Genomic DNA, 17,225 nt, shown 5'->3' on the forward strand with positions numbered 1-17,225 from the left:
GATATTTGAGAGTAGAAGAAATACCAAGTGTGATTGGCTTCAGGCACGCTACCCCCTAGAGAGAAGCCTTGGGGCAAGGATGAAATCCCCAGCCAGGATACCTGTAAACCTGGCTGGTGGGAAGAGGAAGAAACAATTGGTTTGTGCTGACTCCAGGTAACAGGACGAGCTTCCGAAACCCGGGTTCCTCATGCTCCCAGCGCTCACCTAGTCTTATCTCTCTTTTCAGGTCCACATTCAGAGGCCCCAGGTGAGGAAGATAACATTGAAAGACACAGGCGGTTTCAGGTAGAGCTCTGGAGTCCTGGAGAGAGCGAAGCTTGGTGGAGCATTTCCCCATTGAGAACATTCCAAGGGGACTTGATGAGAAGCAACCCCTGGACTTACCAAGGAGAGAGAGAACCACAACAGTTCTGGGAAACTCTCAAATAGAAACACCATGGAAGCTCCAATGGGCTTGTCGTGATACCAGGCTACGCCTTCCTGCTTGTTTCCAGAGAGGTTCCTCCTCATGTCTGCCCAGGTTCAGCACCAAGGACAGTACCTCACCAGCTTGTTTACGACCATGACCCCCATCAACACTGGACTGCACTTTATGTTTTACAAAAAACTCTTTTAGGAATTAGTGCATCCCATTTTCATGGAAACATATATATGAGAGTATATAAAGTAAGTAATATTATGAGTATTTTATAGTTCTTATTTTTATGGGTTCTGATTTTTCCTTGGGAAATATGATAATATGTATTTATAAACACTAAAAACAATAAAATCAATTTCTTTACAATTTTCATGGCCCCCAGTTGCTTTCCTATACAAGTGCCTATTTCTAACCTGCCAGGCTCTCTCTCCTCCAGAACATACAGTCTGATGCGTTTCGGCCTCAAGATGGCAAGAGGGTGATCTGCAGCCGGGAGGGGGGCCATTCCCAAGTGTCACCAGCAACACTTGCTGGCCCAGAGGATGCCAGGAGTGGAGGCAGGACCCACACGCCCACTCACACGAGGCAGGGACTCACTTTCTACCAAGTTCTCCAAGTTCACCTTCTGGAAATGGGCGGATGTTTCTTGCTATAGACCTAAGGAGAGGGAGACCTGGGCTCTATTTCCAGCTCTCTCATGAACTTCGTGGGTTAAATTTGGGAAAACTCGTTTGACCATTGGGTTTCAGTCTTGCCCTTTGCCGAATAAGGACTAGGTTGTTTCTAAAGTCCCCTTCATCGCTGTCATTCTTAACAATTTTAGGACGTGTTGTTATGATTCTGGCCATGCCGCTCAGGATTCATTTTGTTCTGGAGGGTCTTTCCCAAGGGACCCCCAGGAAAGCTTAACCCAAGACAGAGCCTAGACTCTGCTGCCCCCTCGTGGACGCTCTGAGCATCTGCAGGCACCTGTCGGCCTCCAGCCATTCCCTCCTGGCCTCCCCCACCAGGAATCTTCAGCTACAATTGATTCATTCCTTTATTTGCCCTCAAAATCCTCAGCTTCTAAAACTGAGGCTGAATCCATATGCCTTCACTTTCAGACCTGCTTCCTGCCTCCCACAGGCCCGGGCATCTGTGGCCACGGGAGGGGCCATGCCACAGGGCTGCAGATGCCACGTCCTGTCTGGAAAACTGCGTTATCCACCTCACACCTTTCTGCTCCCTCACTCCGTCCACACAATGCAGAGGCAGGACAGGGCGGCCAAACGCTCGGGCTGCACAGGCCCAGGGGCAGCCCCAGCTCTCGGCAAGACATCGACTCGCTGAGTGAGCTTAGGAAAGTAACTTCTTCCCTCTGAACCTGTGCTCTCCCATCTGTAAGAGCCCAGTGGCCATTTACCACGTGCCAAGCACTGTTCATCATTCCCGGTCTACAAATGAGGGAAACTGAGGCAAAGAGACATCCAGTAACTTGCCCAAGATCAGGCAGCCGGCAGGTATGAAGCTGGGGTTAGAAGCCGGGAGTCTGGTGGTCAATCCTGTGTTTTGGGCCATCAGTTATACGCCCTTCCTGTGGGGTCGCTCTCGGGATAAACTGGGTTAATCTGTGTAAAATGCTTGGAACAAAGTCAGGCACATAGAAAGTTCTGAAAGAAAGAAAGAGAGTCGGAGGGAGACAGAACATTAGCTATTGTTGCATCAGCTTCCTTCTTCACAATTCTCTCTTTGCGGCCCCTCGTTCTTTCTTTTTTTTTTTTCTTTTGTTTGTTTGTTTGTTCATAGCCGCTTTATTTGTAATAGCCAAAAACTAGAGACAATCCAAAGATAAGAAAACAGGTGAGAAAAGTTAAGTAGTTCGCTCAAGATCACAAAGAGAATAAAATGGCAGGGCCAGAATATGAACTCAAGTCTAAGGTTTACAAATCCCAGTCCTCTTTTCCCCTACGCAAAACTATACTGGGCTACCTTCCAGAATTACTGCATGATAAAAGCTCAAATACCAACCAAATTCATATCAGTCAGGCCCGAAAACAAGTTTGCTCCTAAGCCTCAGGAGACAAGGAACTGAGAAGACTTGATTTAAAAGTTAGGAGAGTTCGGTAATGGATGGGACCTCAGGTGATCCACCAGCTCAAAGATCTGTGCTAAAAGCAGGGCAGGTTTCAGACCCTCTTACAGAAGTCACAGGGAATACTGGCCTTTTAACTTCCTCAGCTAAAATCCCATCAGTGTGCCACCCAGGCTTCTGCCCAAAACGTTACATTACATTTATTCTCAGATCCAAGTTAAAGGCAAAACAAAACCCTAATTCAAGTTTAGAGATATCTCACACTATCAGGTAATTCTTTGCTATCAAGACAGAAAAATCCTCTACTCTAAAATATAAGAGATACAATGCAAAGCTGAGAGCAAGGTAACAATAGTTTAATAAACAAATATAAATTCTTTTTTTTTTTTTTGAGATAGCATTTTGCTCTGTTGCCTGGGCTAGAGTGCAGTGGCATCATCATAGCTCATTATGACCTCAAACTCCTGAGCGCCACAGCCCTTCCTTCTTAAGTCCCTTCTTCCCCCTCCTCCTCCAACATGGAAGGGTGATGGTTGGACTCGGGGCAAGTTGGAAGGAAGGCCTGTCACTTTGCAGAAACAGGGAAATCCAAATGCACAGAGATGCCAAAAGACGGTAGGAGGCAGATACACCAAGTCACAGGGAGGAGGGTCCAGTGCGGGCTTAAAGGCAAAAAGGAACTTAGGGACCACCCCTCTGGGCTCACACTGACCACCTGTGTTGTCCCACACAGTCACGAAGGTCCTCGTGCCACTGCTCGCCCTTCAGTGCTGCTCCTGCCTGGACCCACAGGTCTGCTCACGGCATCAGCTCGGGCCCAGCCTGTGGTGTCCACCGGCCTCAAGGCTGCTCTCCCTGTGGCCTGTCCTGGTGCTGATCCCTGCTTCCTCCTGCAGCCCACCGTCTCCTTCCCAACTGTGCTGTTCACCTGCTCAAAACACTCACACCCCTGGCCTGTGATTAAAGCAAAATCCACTCCTCTGCATGGTTTTCAAAGTCCCTGGAACCGGGGCTTGTCTCCTTTCTGGGTTCCATCTCTCCTTCTACCCACGCCCCACTGTGTGGGTTGCTGAACTGCCACCCCCTCTCCTGGGCAGCTTCCTTAACCTAATCCTCCTACGTCTTCCTCTCTAGAACCTGACCCATCCTGCAACTCCAATTCCACTTCCTCCAGGAAGCCCTTCCTGATACGACCCTTGTCTATTTCTCTCATCCCATTCACCATTTCCCCTTGTCCACTCAAGGGCGAGGGTGGGGCTCTGGTCCCCTCTGTGCCTGGTGCACAGAAGATGCTATGAACGCTAACCGTTAAATCAAAATTCATCTCCACAAAGTCTTAAAAAACGCCTCCTGTCACGTTCACCCTGTCCTCCTGGTGCTCCTTTCGGGCTTGTATCAACACGACATAATCAAATTCTTATTTGTCCTCTAATTGCTTCCTGCGTGCTTCTCCGCAGTCCTATGGCAAGCGCTGTCCCCGGTGGGCTGCAGACTCTAGCTCAGGTTGTGCAAGTTGCGGGCACGCGTACACCTTGGGCTCCTCTTTCTCCTGAACCACGGCCAAGCCTCTGCCTTTCTGGAAGGGATCAAGACAAAAGGAACGGTCAGCAGAGCTCTTTCTCCATCCCTGGGGCGCCTCGGTTTGAGAACAGACACAGCATCCGGATCTTTCTCCTTCTCTGAGTCTTTTCAGGTCATCCCGGGTTGCCAGACACCCTGGGGGTGGGGCAGGAATGCGATGAGCCTGGAAGTTCAAGGACCATTTGCTGACAAAGACTAAGGCTGATGCCACCAGCCCACCCCCAAAATGTATGGAGATGAAGGAACCTTTTTCCAGAGCATCTTGTCAAATTCAGGTCTCTGGCGGGCAGACTAGAGTATGGCCTCACGGATGACAGCAAGGGCCGTGGCATTTAGAACCCCGGGGATCGTGCTAGACCTGGGAAGACGTGACCCACTGTTTTGCTGCTGAGGGCGAAGTGCCTCTGTGGTCGGTGTTTAAATCACACCCCCAAGTCCGGTGGGCCCGATGCATCTGCGATGATACAGCAGGCGGGGAGCTGGCGGCTTCCTCAGCCGGGCTGCCTGGCGAGAGGCAGGACTCACAGGGGGGCCGGGCAGCTGAGGAAATTTACTGCGTGGCGTAGCCAGGGAAAGTGGAATTGAACCTGGGCCGTCATCAGCCTGATTAGCTCAGTGCCTCCTGGAGGGAGCCAAGGGCGCGGAGGCAGCGCGGAGAGGGGGGCGGGGAGCCAGGTCGGCTGGCACCAGCGGAGTCCCAGGAGCTGGGGTCTGCTGAGGTCAAGAGCAGCCGGGGGCCCAGAGAAGTGCGCAGAGCAGCAAACCCGGAGGAAAGACCCTGACAGCCAGTCCTGGGAGCGAGGGTGGGTCCAGGGCGGAGAGCAGGCTAGAGGCGGGTAAATGCAGGCCTGGGGCGGGGGAAGGGCGTGGGCTGCACCGCGGGGGGGGGGGCGGGGGGCGTAGCACCTCCTCACTGAGGGCGGGCTCAAGGGCAGGCGCTGGCCAGCTGAAAGGCTCAAGGTCTGCCTTCAGCAACCTCCTCTGCTGGTCCCCAGGAGCCCTGGCCTCTGCCACGAGGTTCCAGCAGGGCGGCTGCAGGAAGCCCTGGAGCTCTGGCTTAAGAGACCAAACTGTAGCCTTGCTGATCCCGGCACTCTGTTTATATAGGATCTGAAATTTGAATCTTTGTGAAAAGAGGGCCCATAATGCCAGGCAAAGACTGAGTGGCCTTGTTCTCCACAAGCGATACAGGCCACTGACAGCCCTGCCAGGTGGAGACATCTCCAGGCTTCCAAAATTGTCCTGATTGCATTAATCACTCAGCCATCTGCAGGCCCTCGGAACACGCCAGGCCTGGTCCAAGCAAAGCTTGTGCATTAATTCAGAGTTTCCCAGCCCAGGTACCTGAAGCCAGCGTGCCCCACAAGGGTAACAGGTGTGCAGGGAGAGGGAGCCCCCAGCCCTCGGGCCACGGAGCAGGGCTTGCCAGCGGCTGGCGCCCCAGCCCCAGGAACCTGTGGTCTCTGGCCCTACGGATGCAATCACTGTGCACACGGGCGGGGCATGCGAGAGGGCTGTGAGCACAGCATTATTTTATTTGACCCTCACAATAGTTCTATGCGGCAAGTCTGTTTATCATCTTTACACAGATGAGGAAACTCGGAGTTAAGTGTCTTCCCTGGGGTGGCCCAGCTAGGAAGGAATAGACTTGCCCTGGGCGTGTTTGATCCCAAAGGCCACTGTGAGAACAAGCTCAGTGGGCAGACTGCCCTCCCCAGGACCGGCCCCGCCCCTGGTCACTCCTGCAGAGAGAGCAGAGCCAGCTTTCTCCCGAAACACACGAGGATGGGGTTCTCTGCCCAGGGTAGGTGGCCTCTGTCAACAGCATTGGAAATATTTCTTTCTCTGCCGCAGAGGTAGACCAGATGGGGACAGAGGGACCATGTCCAGGGCACTCTCATGCCGGGGTTGAGCTAGAATCTTCCTAAGGAGGCTCATGCACTTAGCGTTTCCTCCTCTTCCTCCCTTACTGGAATGGGCTGTCGGCACTGCCAACACCCACGCTGATAATATCCAGGCCTGGGATTTGGTCCAGTAAGTCCGAGACACCCAGGAGCGTCACCACCCTGATCTGATGCTAGAACAGCCACAGGGTTACTGTGGCTTCGCTGCTTAAACCTGGAGGCAGCTGTGCTGGGGGATGGGGGAGCCTGGCCACACCCCAAACACCGATCAAGACCTCACCCCCCCCCCCCGGAGAGGGGCTCACTCATATTAGTTTCCTAGGGCTGCCGTGACAAAGTACCACAAACTCAGTGGCTTAAACAACAGAAATTCATTCTCTCCCAGTTCTGGAGGCCGGAAGTCCAAGATCAAGGTGTCAGCAGGATGGATCCCTTCTAAAGGCCGTGGGAGAATCCACTCCAGGCGTCTCCCCCGTGGCTCCTGGTGGTTTGCCGGCACTCTTTGGCTTGTGGCAACATCACCCAATCTCTGCCCTCATCTTCACATGGCCTCCCCTGTGTGCACGTCTCTGTGTTTAAATTTCTCCTTTTTATAAGGACACCAGTCCTAGTCGATCAGGGGCCAACCCTACTCCAGTACGACCTCATCTTAACAAGTTACATCTGCAGCAACCCTCTTTCCAAATAGGATCACGATCTGAGGTACTACAGGTTAGAACTTCAGCACAGGAGTTTGGAGGAGACGTAATGCAACCCCAGCACCCCTCTTTTCCTATGCAGTGGTTCTCGTGGGGATTGGAATCCCTGAGCGCTAACAAAGACCCTGGGGGCTCAAGCTCTGGACACGGGATGGGGCCCGGGGGTTCGGATACTAGCCGGTGTGAGCACCGCTCTCCCAGAGATCGACCGATCAGACCTCAGTGCAGAGGACGGAGCTGGCTACACGGCTCAGCTCACCCCATCGTCCACAACCTGGACAAGGCTCATCTCTCATGTGACTTCCCCTTCATTCCTGTACCCCCCACTCTTCTGCTGGTACCCACACTGGTGTGCAGAACATATGTTAATTACACATTATACATAATTATACTTAAGTATATTTATGTAGTCTTGAAAGTTATATCGTGCTGTTTTATCTATGCAAGTGTCTTAGATTTATGTACATGAATGCATTCTGGGGATCTTCTCTTTTCTGGGTTGTTTTTTTTTTTAATTTTAGAGACAGAGTCTTGCTCTGTCACCCAGGCTGGAGTGCAATGAGGCAATCACAGCTCACCGCAGCCTTGAACTCCTGAGTTCATGCCATCCTCCCGCCTCCCGAGTAGCGGGGACCACAGGTGCACACCACCACGCCTTCACAATTTTTTTTTTTTTTTTTTACTTTTGTAGAGACAGGGTCTTGCTATGTTGCCCAGGCTGGTCTCCAACTCCTGGTCTCCAACCATCTCCTCCTGCCTTGGCCTCCCAAAGTGCTGGGATTACAGGCATGAACTGCTGCGCCAAACCTCTGTTTCTACTCTTTTGGGTTTTTAAGACCTAGCCACACGAGGGTTTCTCTAGGAGTTGCATTGCTGGGGCATCAAGCTGACACATAACTTAGTGTCCCTATATTGCCAGATGCTTCCCTGTGGCTGTGCCCGTCCACACTCCTACCACATCTCCAGAGTCGTTCTGCCAGTGGATAGGGGTAAAATTACTAATTACCAATGAGATTGGACACTTCCTAAAATGCTTGTTAGCCATTAGGTCTCATAATCTTTGCCTGCTTTTCTCTGGGTTGCCTGTTGTTTTCTTACAGATTAACAGGAGCTTATTGGAGAGTAAGCCCTTGTCAATGCCAGACATGGCAAGGTCTTTCCCAGCTGGACACCCACATCTTAACTGTCTCTGCAGTGCCCTTCGTTGAACAGAAAACTTTTTTTCCATATAGTTTGTGTTTGGCTCAAAAATTCTGTCCCTATACAAAAGTCTCAAAGGGATTCTCTGACATTGTTTTCTGTTTGTTTCGTTGTTTTATTTTTCACATCTAGGCCTTGGCCTTTGGGGAGTTAGCCTCTGGGATGTGTTTTTAGCCTTTTGCTATAGATTTCTAAAGTTGTTCATGGCAGTTGGAGAGACCAGTATCTGAATCAGGCAGGTCTTCTGGAACTTACTGTGATTCCCTGTAACCCGGTACGTGGTCAACGTCTGCGAATGGCCCATGTAAGGTCTTGACGTTTAGGTAGTCTCTGTTTCTTGAGCAGAAAAACACTCCCCCCCCCAAAATGTGTATAACTGTCATTAGTTCATATTTATCAGTAGTTCATTCAAATATCCCATTTCCAGATTAAGCTGAAGATAAAGATTTCCTTAGGAGAAAGATATGAAAGGGAAATTGAGATCTTGAGGACGAAAAAGACTTTAAGGCAAAAAGCATTACAATAATATAAAAGACTGATTGATGTTAACATATGATATTAGCATCATGGTAAAAGAAAATGTTCAATTTACTGGAAAAATGTAACAATTCCAGCATGTATAAATTTAAAATAGCTTAAAATATATAAAGCACAAACTGGCAGAATTACTAAAAGAAATGGACACATTCATAGGCTTAGTGAGATATTTACATGGATTAGTGATTAATATCAAACAAAAAATTTTATATTAAGAACACAGAAGAGTCAAATAGGACAGTTATAAGGTTGAGCTAATGAACGTATATAAAATTTTCATCCCAGAAATTGAAGAACATACATTTTTCTCAAGCATATATGAGACATTTAAAAGTCCTTGTTTTCATTCACAAAGCACATCTCAGTAAATCTCAAAGGAAGGCAAGAATGAAAACACCCAAAGGCCAGTGAGGAGGTTACTGTGGTTCATGGCTTCTTGTGAGGTCAGTGGAGGAAGGAGGGGAGGCTGGATTCCGATGCATTTTTGAAGGCAGAGCTGACAAGTTTGCTAATGGACCGGATACACCGTGCAGGAGAAGAAGAGGTGTGGCCAGAGCTAGTAGAGGGAAGGAGCTGCCTCTCAGAGTGGCAGGTGTCTGGAGGAGGGGAGAGAGCAGGTTGGGAAGGGGTGGCTGGAGCTCCATTTGGGGGCATATTAAGAACAGGATGCCTGTTAGGCCTACACGTGGGAATGAGTCCGGAGGTCAGGGCAGAGGTCTGGTCTGGAGATATGGGGTTGGGAATTATCGTTCTGTAAAGGATGTAACAGCATTTACAGCCACAGGACTGGGTGAGATCATTCAGCCAGGGAGTGTGGACACAGAGGAGGTCTGAACCACGCTGACAATTAGGACCAGGATGATAAAAAACCAGAGAAAGAGTGGCCAGGGAGGCAGGAAGAGAACCCAGAGAGATGAGACACCAGGTGGCCAAGAGAAAAGAGCTTCAAGGAGGGAGTGACCTCCCCTGTCAAAAGCAGCTATGGTCGAATCAGGAGAGTAGAGACAAGGGGCAGGTCATCGGTGACCTTGGCCATGGCAGCAAGAGCCTGAACAAAGGCAGGGACGCCAGTTACAGGGGAGGGGGACGGGCAAGGTAAAGCAGGGTACTGGTTTTCTTGTGTTTTGAGATGGGAAATCTGCCAAGGGGAGGCTCAGTGGAGAGAGGAAGGGTGATGTTGCGGGAGAGACACACAGAGGAGAGGTCCTTGAATGAGTGGTGGACAGTGAAACCCACAGTGCCCGGCAGAGGCAACAGAGAGCTCAGCCGCACTGAGCCTGTCTTCACTTAGAAGAGTGATATTACATTTATTATGGATTTTGTGCAGTCATTTTGATTTTTTCAAATATTGCATTCAAATGCTCATTATTAACATAGGCATGAAAAGGTATGTTGACTCGTGACATTCTGGGTACTCCTTTAGGTTTGACAGCTGAGGTTGGGGGGGAGGAGCGTGCAAGGAGGAAATGCAAGCTCTGAGGGAGACTTCCTGGTACAAAAGGGAGGTGGAGGGCGGGGCCCTGGGTCTGGCAGCCCAGAGGAGACACAGATGCTCTGATGACTGCCAGGAACAGCTACAGGCTGATGGGGACCTCGCCGCCCCCGGGGCCTGTGCGCCATCCCCACCCTTCTCTAGCTGTTGAACATGCGAGGATGAGGGGTCGTCCTGAGGTCTTGTAAGAGCCACCATTGGCACTGATGGGGACAGTGACCACACAGGAGCCCTGCAACAGGAGAAGCATTCTAGAATTAGCCACAGAACTGGCTAAGGAAGGAAAGACAAGGAAGGTGATAGTTGCCGTGGCAACGTTATGTCTTGATGGATGAAAGGCTGAAAATCCCAGAGCAGGGGCAGAACCGAGGACCTGCCTGATGTTTAGAGAGGAGAGGTGGCTTTTACGGGTGACTGGGTAATTGGCCGGCTTCCAGAGCAGGCAGGCAGCTTTAGCAGGGGACAGCGCTCCCTCTGGTGGGCCTGGGTGGCAAAGACAGCCCAGAGCGACAGTGCTGTGGCATCTGGGCAGCAGGTGTGCCCAGCAGCCGGGAGCAGGCAGAGGGGAATGGTCAGAGCAGGGAAGGAGGAGGGCGTAGTCCCAGAGAAGAGAGCTTTGAGAAAGGAGTGACCACTGTTTCAAATGTCAGAGAGGTTGAGCAGAGTAAAGGGCAAAAAGAGGCTCAACATGGCTGGTCACACAGGTTTTGCCACCACTGGGCCTTCGCACTGGGCGATGAGGGCTGGGCCTAGGACTATAATTTTACTTTTAAATGAGTATGATAGAATCATTTCATTCTAAGCTATTTTGTAGTGTAACTACCTTCAGAGCGTGCTTCCTTTCAATGATATTTGTCTGGGATGCAAATTTTGCTAAGTATCCTGCTAGAGCTGCATGTGCAGGGAAAACCCGAGGGAGCCGGGCGAAAAGTAAAAGAAACCGAGGGAGTATAAGCTGAACTCCAAGTGTGCCCTCCAGCCCACGCACAGGGCACCTGGCAGAGGATGGAAGCCCTAAGGGCTTCAGGGGCTCGAGCATGACCTCTGCCCAAGTCACTGACTGACACCATAGCTATGTAGACACAGCGGACAGCCCAGACTCAGACTAAAAAAGTAAAAGTAAGAATAGAAAGACCAAGCAGAGAAAGCAGTGACCACATACCACTGGAGAGACAAAATTCACAGTTTAAGTCAGGTGTCTTAGTCTGTTTTTGCTTTCTAGAACTGAATACCACAGACTTGGTAATTTATAAAGAATAAAGGGTTATGTAGCTCATGGTTCTGGGGGCTGGGAAGTTCAAGAGCATGGTGCCAGCTCTGGTGAGCGCCTTTTTGCTGCATCATAAACATGGCACAGGGCATCACATGGCACAAGGGCAAGAGTGTGCATGTCTGCTCAGGTCTCTCTGCCCCTTTTTATAAAGCTACCAGTCCCATCATGGGGAACCCACCGTGATGACCTTATCTAATTCTAATTATCTCCCAAAGGCCCTGTCTCCAATCAACATATGAAATTGGGGGGACACATTCAAACCATAGCATCAAGTTGTTAAACAACAACAGCAACAGCAACTCTTGGCACCAAAAACTATAAAAACAGGCAAAGAAACAGGAGTGAGACCCTGTGTCTACTAAAAAATAAACAGAAAGAAATTATATGGACAACTTAAAATATATAGAAAAAATTAGCTGGGCATGGTGGCATATGCCTGTAGTCCCAGCTATTCGAGAGGCTGGGGCAGGAGGATTGCTTGAGCCCAAGAGTTTGAGGTTGCTGTAAGCTAGGCTGACGCCACAGCACTCTAGCCCAGGCAACATAGTGAGACTCTGTCTCAAAAAAAAAAAAAAAAAACCCAACAAAATTTAGTAAAGGAAATGCTAAATTTTGCACACCAAAAACTATAACACACTGTTGAGAGATTTAAAGAAGAACTAAATAAATGAAGTGATACACTATGTTCATGGATTAGAAGACAACAGTATTAAGATGGTGATTGTTTCCAAACTGATCTATAGATTCAATAAAATCCCTATCAAAATCCGAGAAAGCTTTTTTTAGTAATTAACAAGCTGATCCTAAAATTTGTATGGAAATGCAAAGGACTTAGAATAACCAAAATACTTTTGAAACAGAAGTACAGAGTTTGAGGATGTACTCTGATTTCAAAGCTTACTATGAAGCTACAGTAATCATGACAGTATTGGCATAAGTATAGACATGTAGAACAATGGAATAGAATAGGAAGTCCAGAAATTAACACTTGCAATTATGGTCAAATGATTTTTGACAAAAGTGCTAAGAAAATTCAAAAGTGAAAAATGGTTTTTTTTAACAAATTCTGCTGGAACAATGGGACAATCATATGCAAAAAACAAAAAGCAAAAAAACTCTTACCCCAAAACATATACAAAAATTAACTCAAAATGGATCCAAGACCTAACTGTAAGTGAGTTTCTTTGTTTGGTTTTTTTAGACAAAGTCATAGCTCATTGCGAGCTCAAACTCCTGGGCTCAAGCAATCCTCCTGCCTCAGCCTGCTAAGTAGCTAGGACTACAGGCACGCGCCATGACGCCAGGCTAATTTTTCTATTTTTAGTAGAGATGGGGGTCTCACTTATGCCCAGGCTGGCCTTGAACTCCTGAGCTCAAGCAATCCTCCCACCATGGCCTCCCAGAGTGCTAGGATTATAGGCGTGAGCCACCATGCCTGGCCCTAACTGTAAGTGTTAAAGCCATAAATCTTCTATAAAAAAACACAGGGCCAGGTGCGGTGGCTCACGCCTATAATCCTAGTGCTCTGGGAGGCCAAGGCAGGAGGATCACTCGAGGTCAGGAGTTTGAGACCAGCCTGACCAAAAGCGAGACCCCTGTCTCTACTAAAAAATAGAAAGAAATGATCTGGACAGCTAAAATATATATATAGAAAAAATTAGCCGGGCATGGTGGTGTATGCCTGTAGTCCCAGCTACTTGGGAGGCTGAGGCAGGAGGATCACTTGAGCCCAGGAGTTAGAGGTTGCTGTGAGCTAGGCTGACGCCACGGCACTCTAGCCTGGGCAACAGAGTGAGACTCTGTTTCAAAAAAAAAAAAAAAAAGAAAGAAAATACAGGAGACAATTGTTGTAACCTTTAGGCAAAGATTTCTTAGACATGACACCAAAAGCATGAACCATAAAAGAGTAAATTGATAAATGGGACTTCATCAAAATTAAAAACTTTGCCCTACGAAAAACATTGTTAATAGGATGAAAACATAAGCTACAGACTTGGAGAAAATATTTGCAGATTACATACCTGACAAATTACTTATATCCAGGATATACAAAGAACTGTTCAAACTCAGCAGTAATTTTAAAAATCCAATTTAAAAAGTCATCAAAGGAACAGCAGACAGTTTACCAAAGACAATATGTGGATAAAAAATTAAAAATAAATAAAAATACTGACAATACTAAATGCAGTGATGATGTGGAGAAACTGGATTTGTCATCCATTACAGGAGGAAAGGTAAAATGGTACAGCCACTCTGGAAAAAACGTTTGGTAGTTTCTTGTAAAACTAAATATACATTTAGCATACAACCGAGCAATCATGCTCCTGAGCATTTATTCCCAAGAAGTGAATACATGTTCACACAAAAACCTGTATACGACTGGTCATAGTAGCTACATTTGTAATGACCAAAAACTGGAAACAATCCAAATGTCTTCCAACAGGCCAATGGGTAAACAAACCGTGGTACATCCAAATCACTCAGCAATTTAAAAGAAAACCAAACTTTTGATACATATGGAACAACTTAAGGATCTTGAGGGCACTATGCTAAGTGAAAAAAGCCAATTTCCAAAGCTTTCATACTTTATGCTTTTATTTACATAACATTCTTGAGATGACAAAAGTACAGAGATAGAGAACAGATCAGTGGCTGCCAGGGGTAGGGATGGAGGAAGGGAGTTTTTTTGTGTCGATGAGACAGTTCTCTATTTTGATTATGGTGGTGGTTATAGAAATCTATGTCTGTGATAAAATTACATAGAATTACACATACATACAAAAGAGCCCCTCCACACCCCTCCCACAAAAGTGCATGCAAAAACTGGGGGAATGTGAATAAGATCTGTAGTCTAGCTAATAGCACTGTGCTAATGTCAATTTCCTTATTTTTATATTGTACTATATCATGATTGCATTGGTAATAGCTTGACTATATACATTTGTCAAAACTCATTGAACTATATACTTAAACTGATGATTTTTATTATATATAAATTATATTCACATAAAGGTACTTTAAAAATAATGTTTTTGTAAAGACAGGGTCTCCCTATGTTGTCCAGGCTGGTGTTAAACTCCTGGCCTCAAGTGATTCTCCTTCCTTGGACTCCCAAAGTGCTGGGATTACAGGTCTAAGTCACTATACCCAGCCTAGATCTAACTATATTTTATATTATTTTTGTTTTTGAGACAGGGTCTCACTCTGTCGCCCAGGGCTGAAGTGCAGTGGCCTCATCATAGCTCACTGCAACTTCAAACTCCTGGGCTTGGCTATCCTCCTGTCTCAGCCTCCAAGTAGCTGGGACTACAGGCGCTCACCACCATGCCCAGCTAATTTCTTTTATTCTCTTCTCTTCTCTTTCTTTTTTCTTTTCTTTTCTATCTTGCTCTTGCTCAGGCTGGTCTGAAACTCCTAAGCTCAAGTGATCCTCCTGACACAGCCTCCCAGAGTACTAGGATTACAGCGTGAGCCACCGCACCCTGGCCTTAAAGCTAATTTTAAAATATAAAATACTGGCTGGGGCAAGAGGATGGCTTGAGCCGGGAAGTCTGAGGTTGCAGTGAGTTGTGATCACGGCGCTGCACTCCAGCCTGGGCGACAGAGCGAGACGCTGTCTATAAGAAAATAAATATGTGCGAGGGAGGAAGGGAGGAAGGAAACAATAATTTATAGGAAATGGAAGCTATGAAAGGAGAAGAAAACTGGCACATACACACGGCACTATCATTAATCCTCAGAGAAGTAAGATATTGATTTCGTGAAGTAAAAATATACTATAAAAAAAGAAAAAAAGGAACTCATGAATTAAAACCGTGACAGCAGATTTAAAAAACACAGTAGAAGGATGGAAGGCTTAAGTTGTGAGAGAATCTCCGAGTAAGCAGTACAAAAAGTGAAAGAAATGGAAAATAAAACATCAAATTAGAGGAGCCACCCAGGAGGCGCAACCGCTGAATGGGGGGGGGGTCCCAGGGAGGAAACAGAGAAACAGGCGGGAGGACAGCAACAAAACACTCCAGAACGTCCCCGACCTCAAGGGCACGGAAGACTGAAAACAGCCACCAAATGCCCAGCAGAATGTTCTGTGAAACTCAGAACCCTGAGATCAAAGAGAACATTCTAAAAACTTCCAAAGAGTACTGGCTCCGGAGAGGTCATTGTTAAATTTTGGGCATTTTGCAGGCTGATTGTTCAATCACTGGTGGCACGAAACCAACCATGCTGGGAGTATTTACACGATGTTTACATTACAGAAATTGGCAAAAGCTACAAATGAGGGGATTTTTTGGGGGGAGGGGGGTCAGTTTACCAGCATATTACTAAATAGTTAAATCAATTAAAGTGTATAATTTATGCTGCCATTAACACCAAGAACTGTGAAGAATATGTATTCATAGAAACATACAAAATGTGTCAAAAGACACAATTAGGACAAATTTAGTTGTAGATCTAATTGGTTTTTATTCGTTATTCATGAATGGGGCAGCCTGCCATTCTACAAAATAGCACAACAGTGGGTTTTGTAAGGTAGGAACAAGGAAACAATAGAAAAAAAAATTAGTTGGTTAATATCAAGTTACTTCAGGTTACTTTTTTGTAAGGTTAGAGCAGAGGGAACTTCCTTATTATGGTGACTCAGGTAGACTGGAATCTCCTGTTTTAAAGAAAAACTGGTCTGTTTGGGGATCTATCTGCTTCCTGAAAGTTTCCGTTTGATTACATGGCATTTGGCATAGTGACTCCGCTTTGGTTTGGGCTGGTCTACTGGGCCCCAGTGCAGGGCTCAGGCCAGAGCAGTGGCCTCCCCCAGCTTTGCTTAACAGCTGATACAACATTATGTTTATAGACAAAAAGTATATGTGCACTATAAAGACAATTATGTAAAATATATTCATACGGACAGAGACCAAAGGAAACAAATAGTTACTGTGTTACAATGATGATATCAGTGTTTTGAATCTTATTTTAAATTATTCTCATTAGTTTTGTAATTTAAGATGACAAACCTCTGATGGCCACCCCCTCTAATAGAGAACAAAGCCCACACTTGCCTGATGAAAATCCTATAATGGCGCCCCATGACCTTAAGGCCTTATAGGATTCTCAACAGGAAATGTTAAAGCCACTTCCCTGCACCCACCAGCACGCCAGTTTCTAGCAGACTGGCCACCTGTGGTCCCTGCTGAGGAGCCCTTCCCCCACTCCCCCCAGGAACCCCACCTCCCAGCAGCACCAAGCTCCTCCTCTCCCGGGGCTTTGAGCGCCCTCTGTCTAGAGTCTCCATGGTAGCACTTATTCCCAGGCTGTAGTTGAGAACCTGAGTGTTCTCCTGAGGGTGGGGGACCTAGGGGACCTTTCTCCCTGGTGGGGCCTGGCACACACTGTAGGCGCTTTAAGCAATTGTTCAGTATTGGGGGGTGGAGGGCAACCATCATAATGCCACCTCTTCCATGAAGGCTTCCTGATTCCCACACCATCACCATTCCTAGGAGAAATCAAACTCTCACCTACTTCCACGTTCCCATAGCACATGATGTGAGCTTGAGTGACTTACTTATTTCTCTACAACACAGTTTCCTCATCTGTAAAATAAGGCAATAATAATACCTATCTGGCCAGGCTATTGTGAGGATTAAATTGGGTTATGCTTACAATACCCCACGCCAAGCACATGGTAAGTAGCCAATAAAAGTACGACATTGGGATGATTATTTTGACACCTTTACCTGGCCTTCATCTTCCTGCCTCCTGTTGCACCTCTCCTGCTAGATTAGAAACTCCCCGTGGACAGGGAGCGTATCTTGTTTATCTTTGCATATTCTGCAGTACACAGCATGCTCCCTGGCCGCAGTAGGCATTCAACAATCTTCCTCAAAGGTGCATGCTTGAGCACACAGAGAGGCCACGGGCGTGGCATGCGCAGGCAGGTGCACACATAGACTTACGGACACACTTTTCTGTCTTCATCTTGGTTGACTGTCTGGCGTGGGGCATTCAACAGTGATGACCCCTCCTCCTTCTGCAAGTGCAGCATTCTCCGTGGCT

Source organism: Lemur catta, chromosome 2 (genome assembly GCF_020740605.2).
Source record: "Lemur catta isolate mLemCat1 chromosome 2, mLemCat1.pri, whole genome shotgun sequence".
Classification (NCBI taxonomy): Eukaryota; Metazoa; Chordata; class Mammalia; order Primates; family Lemuridae; genus Lemur; species Lemur catta.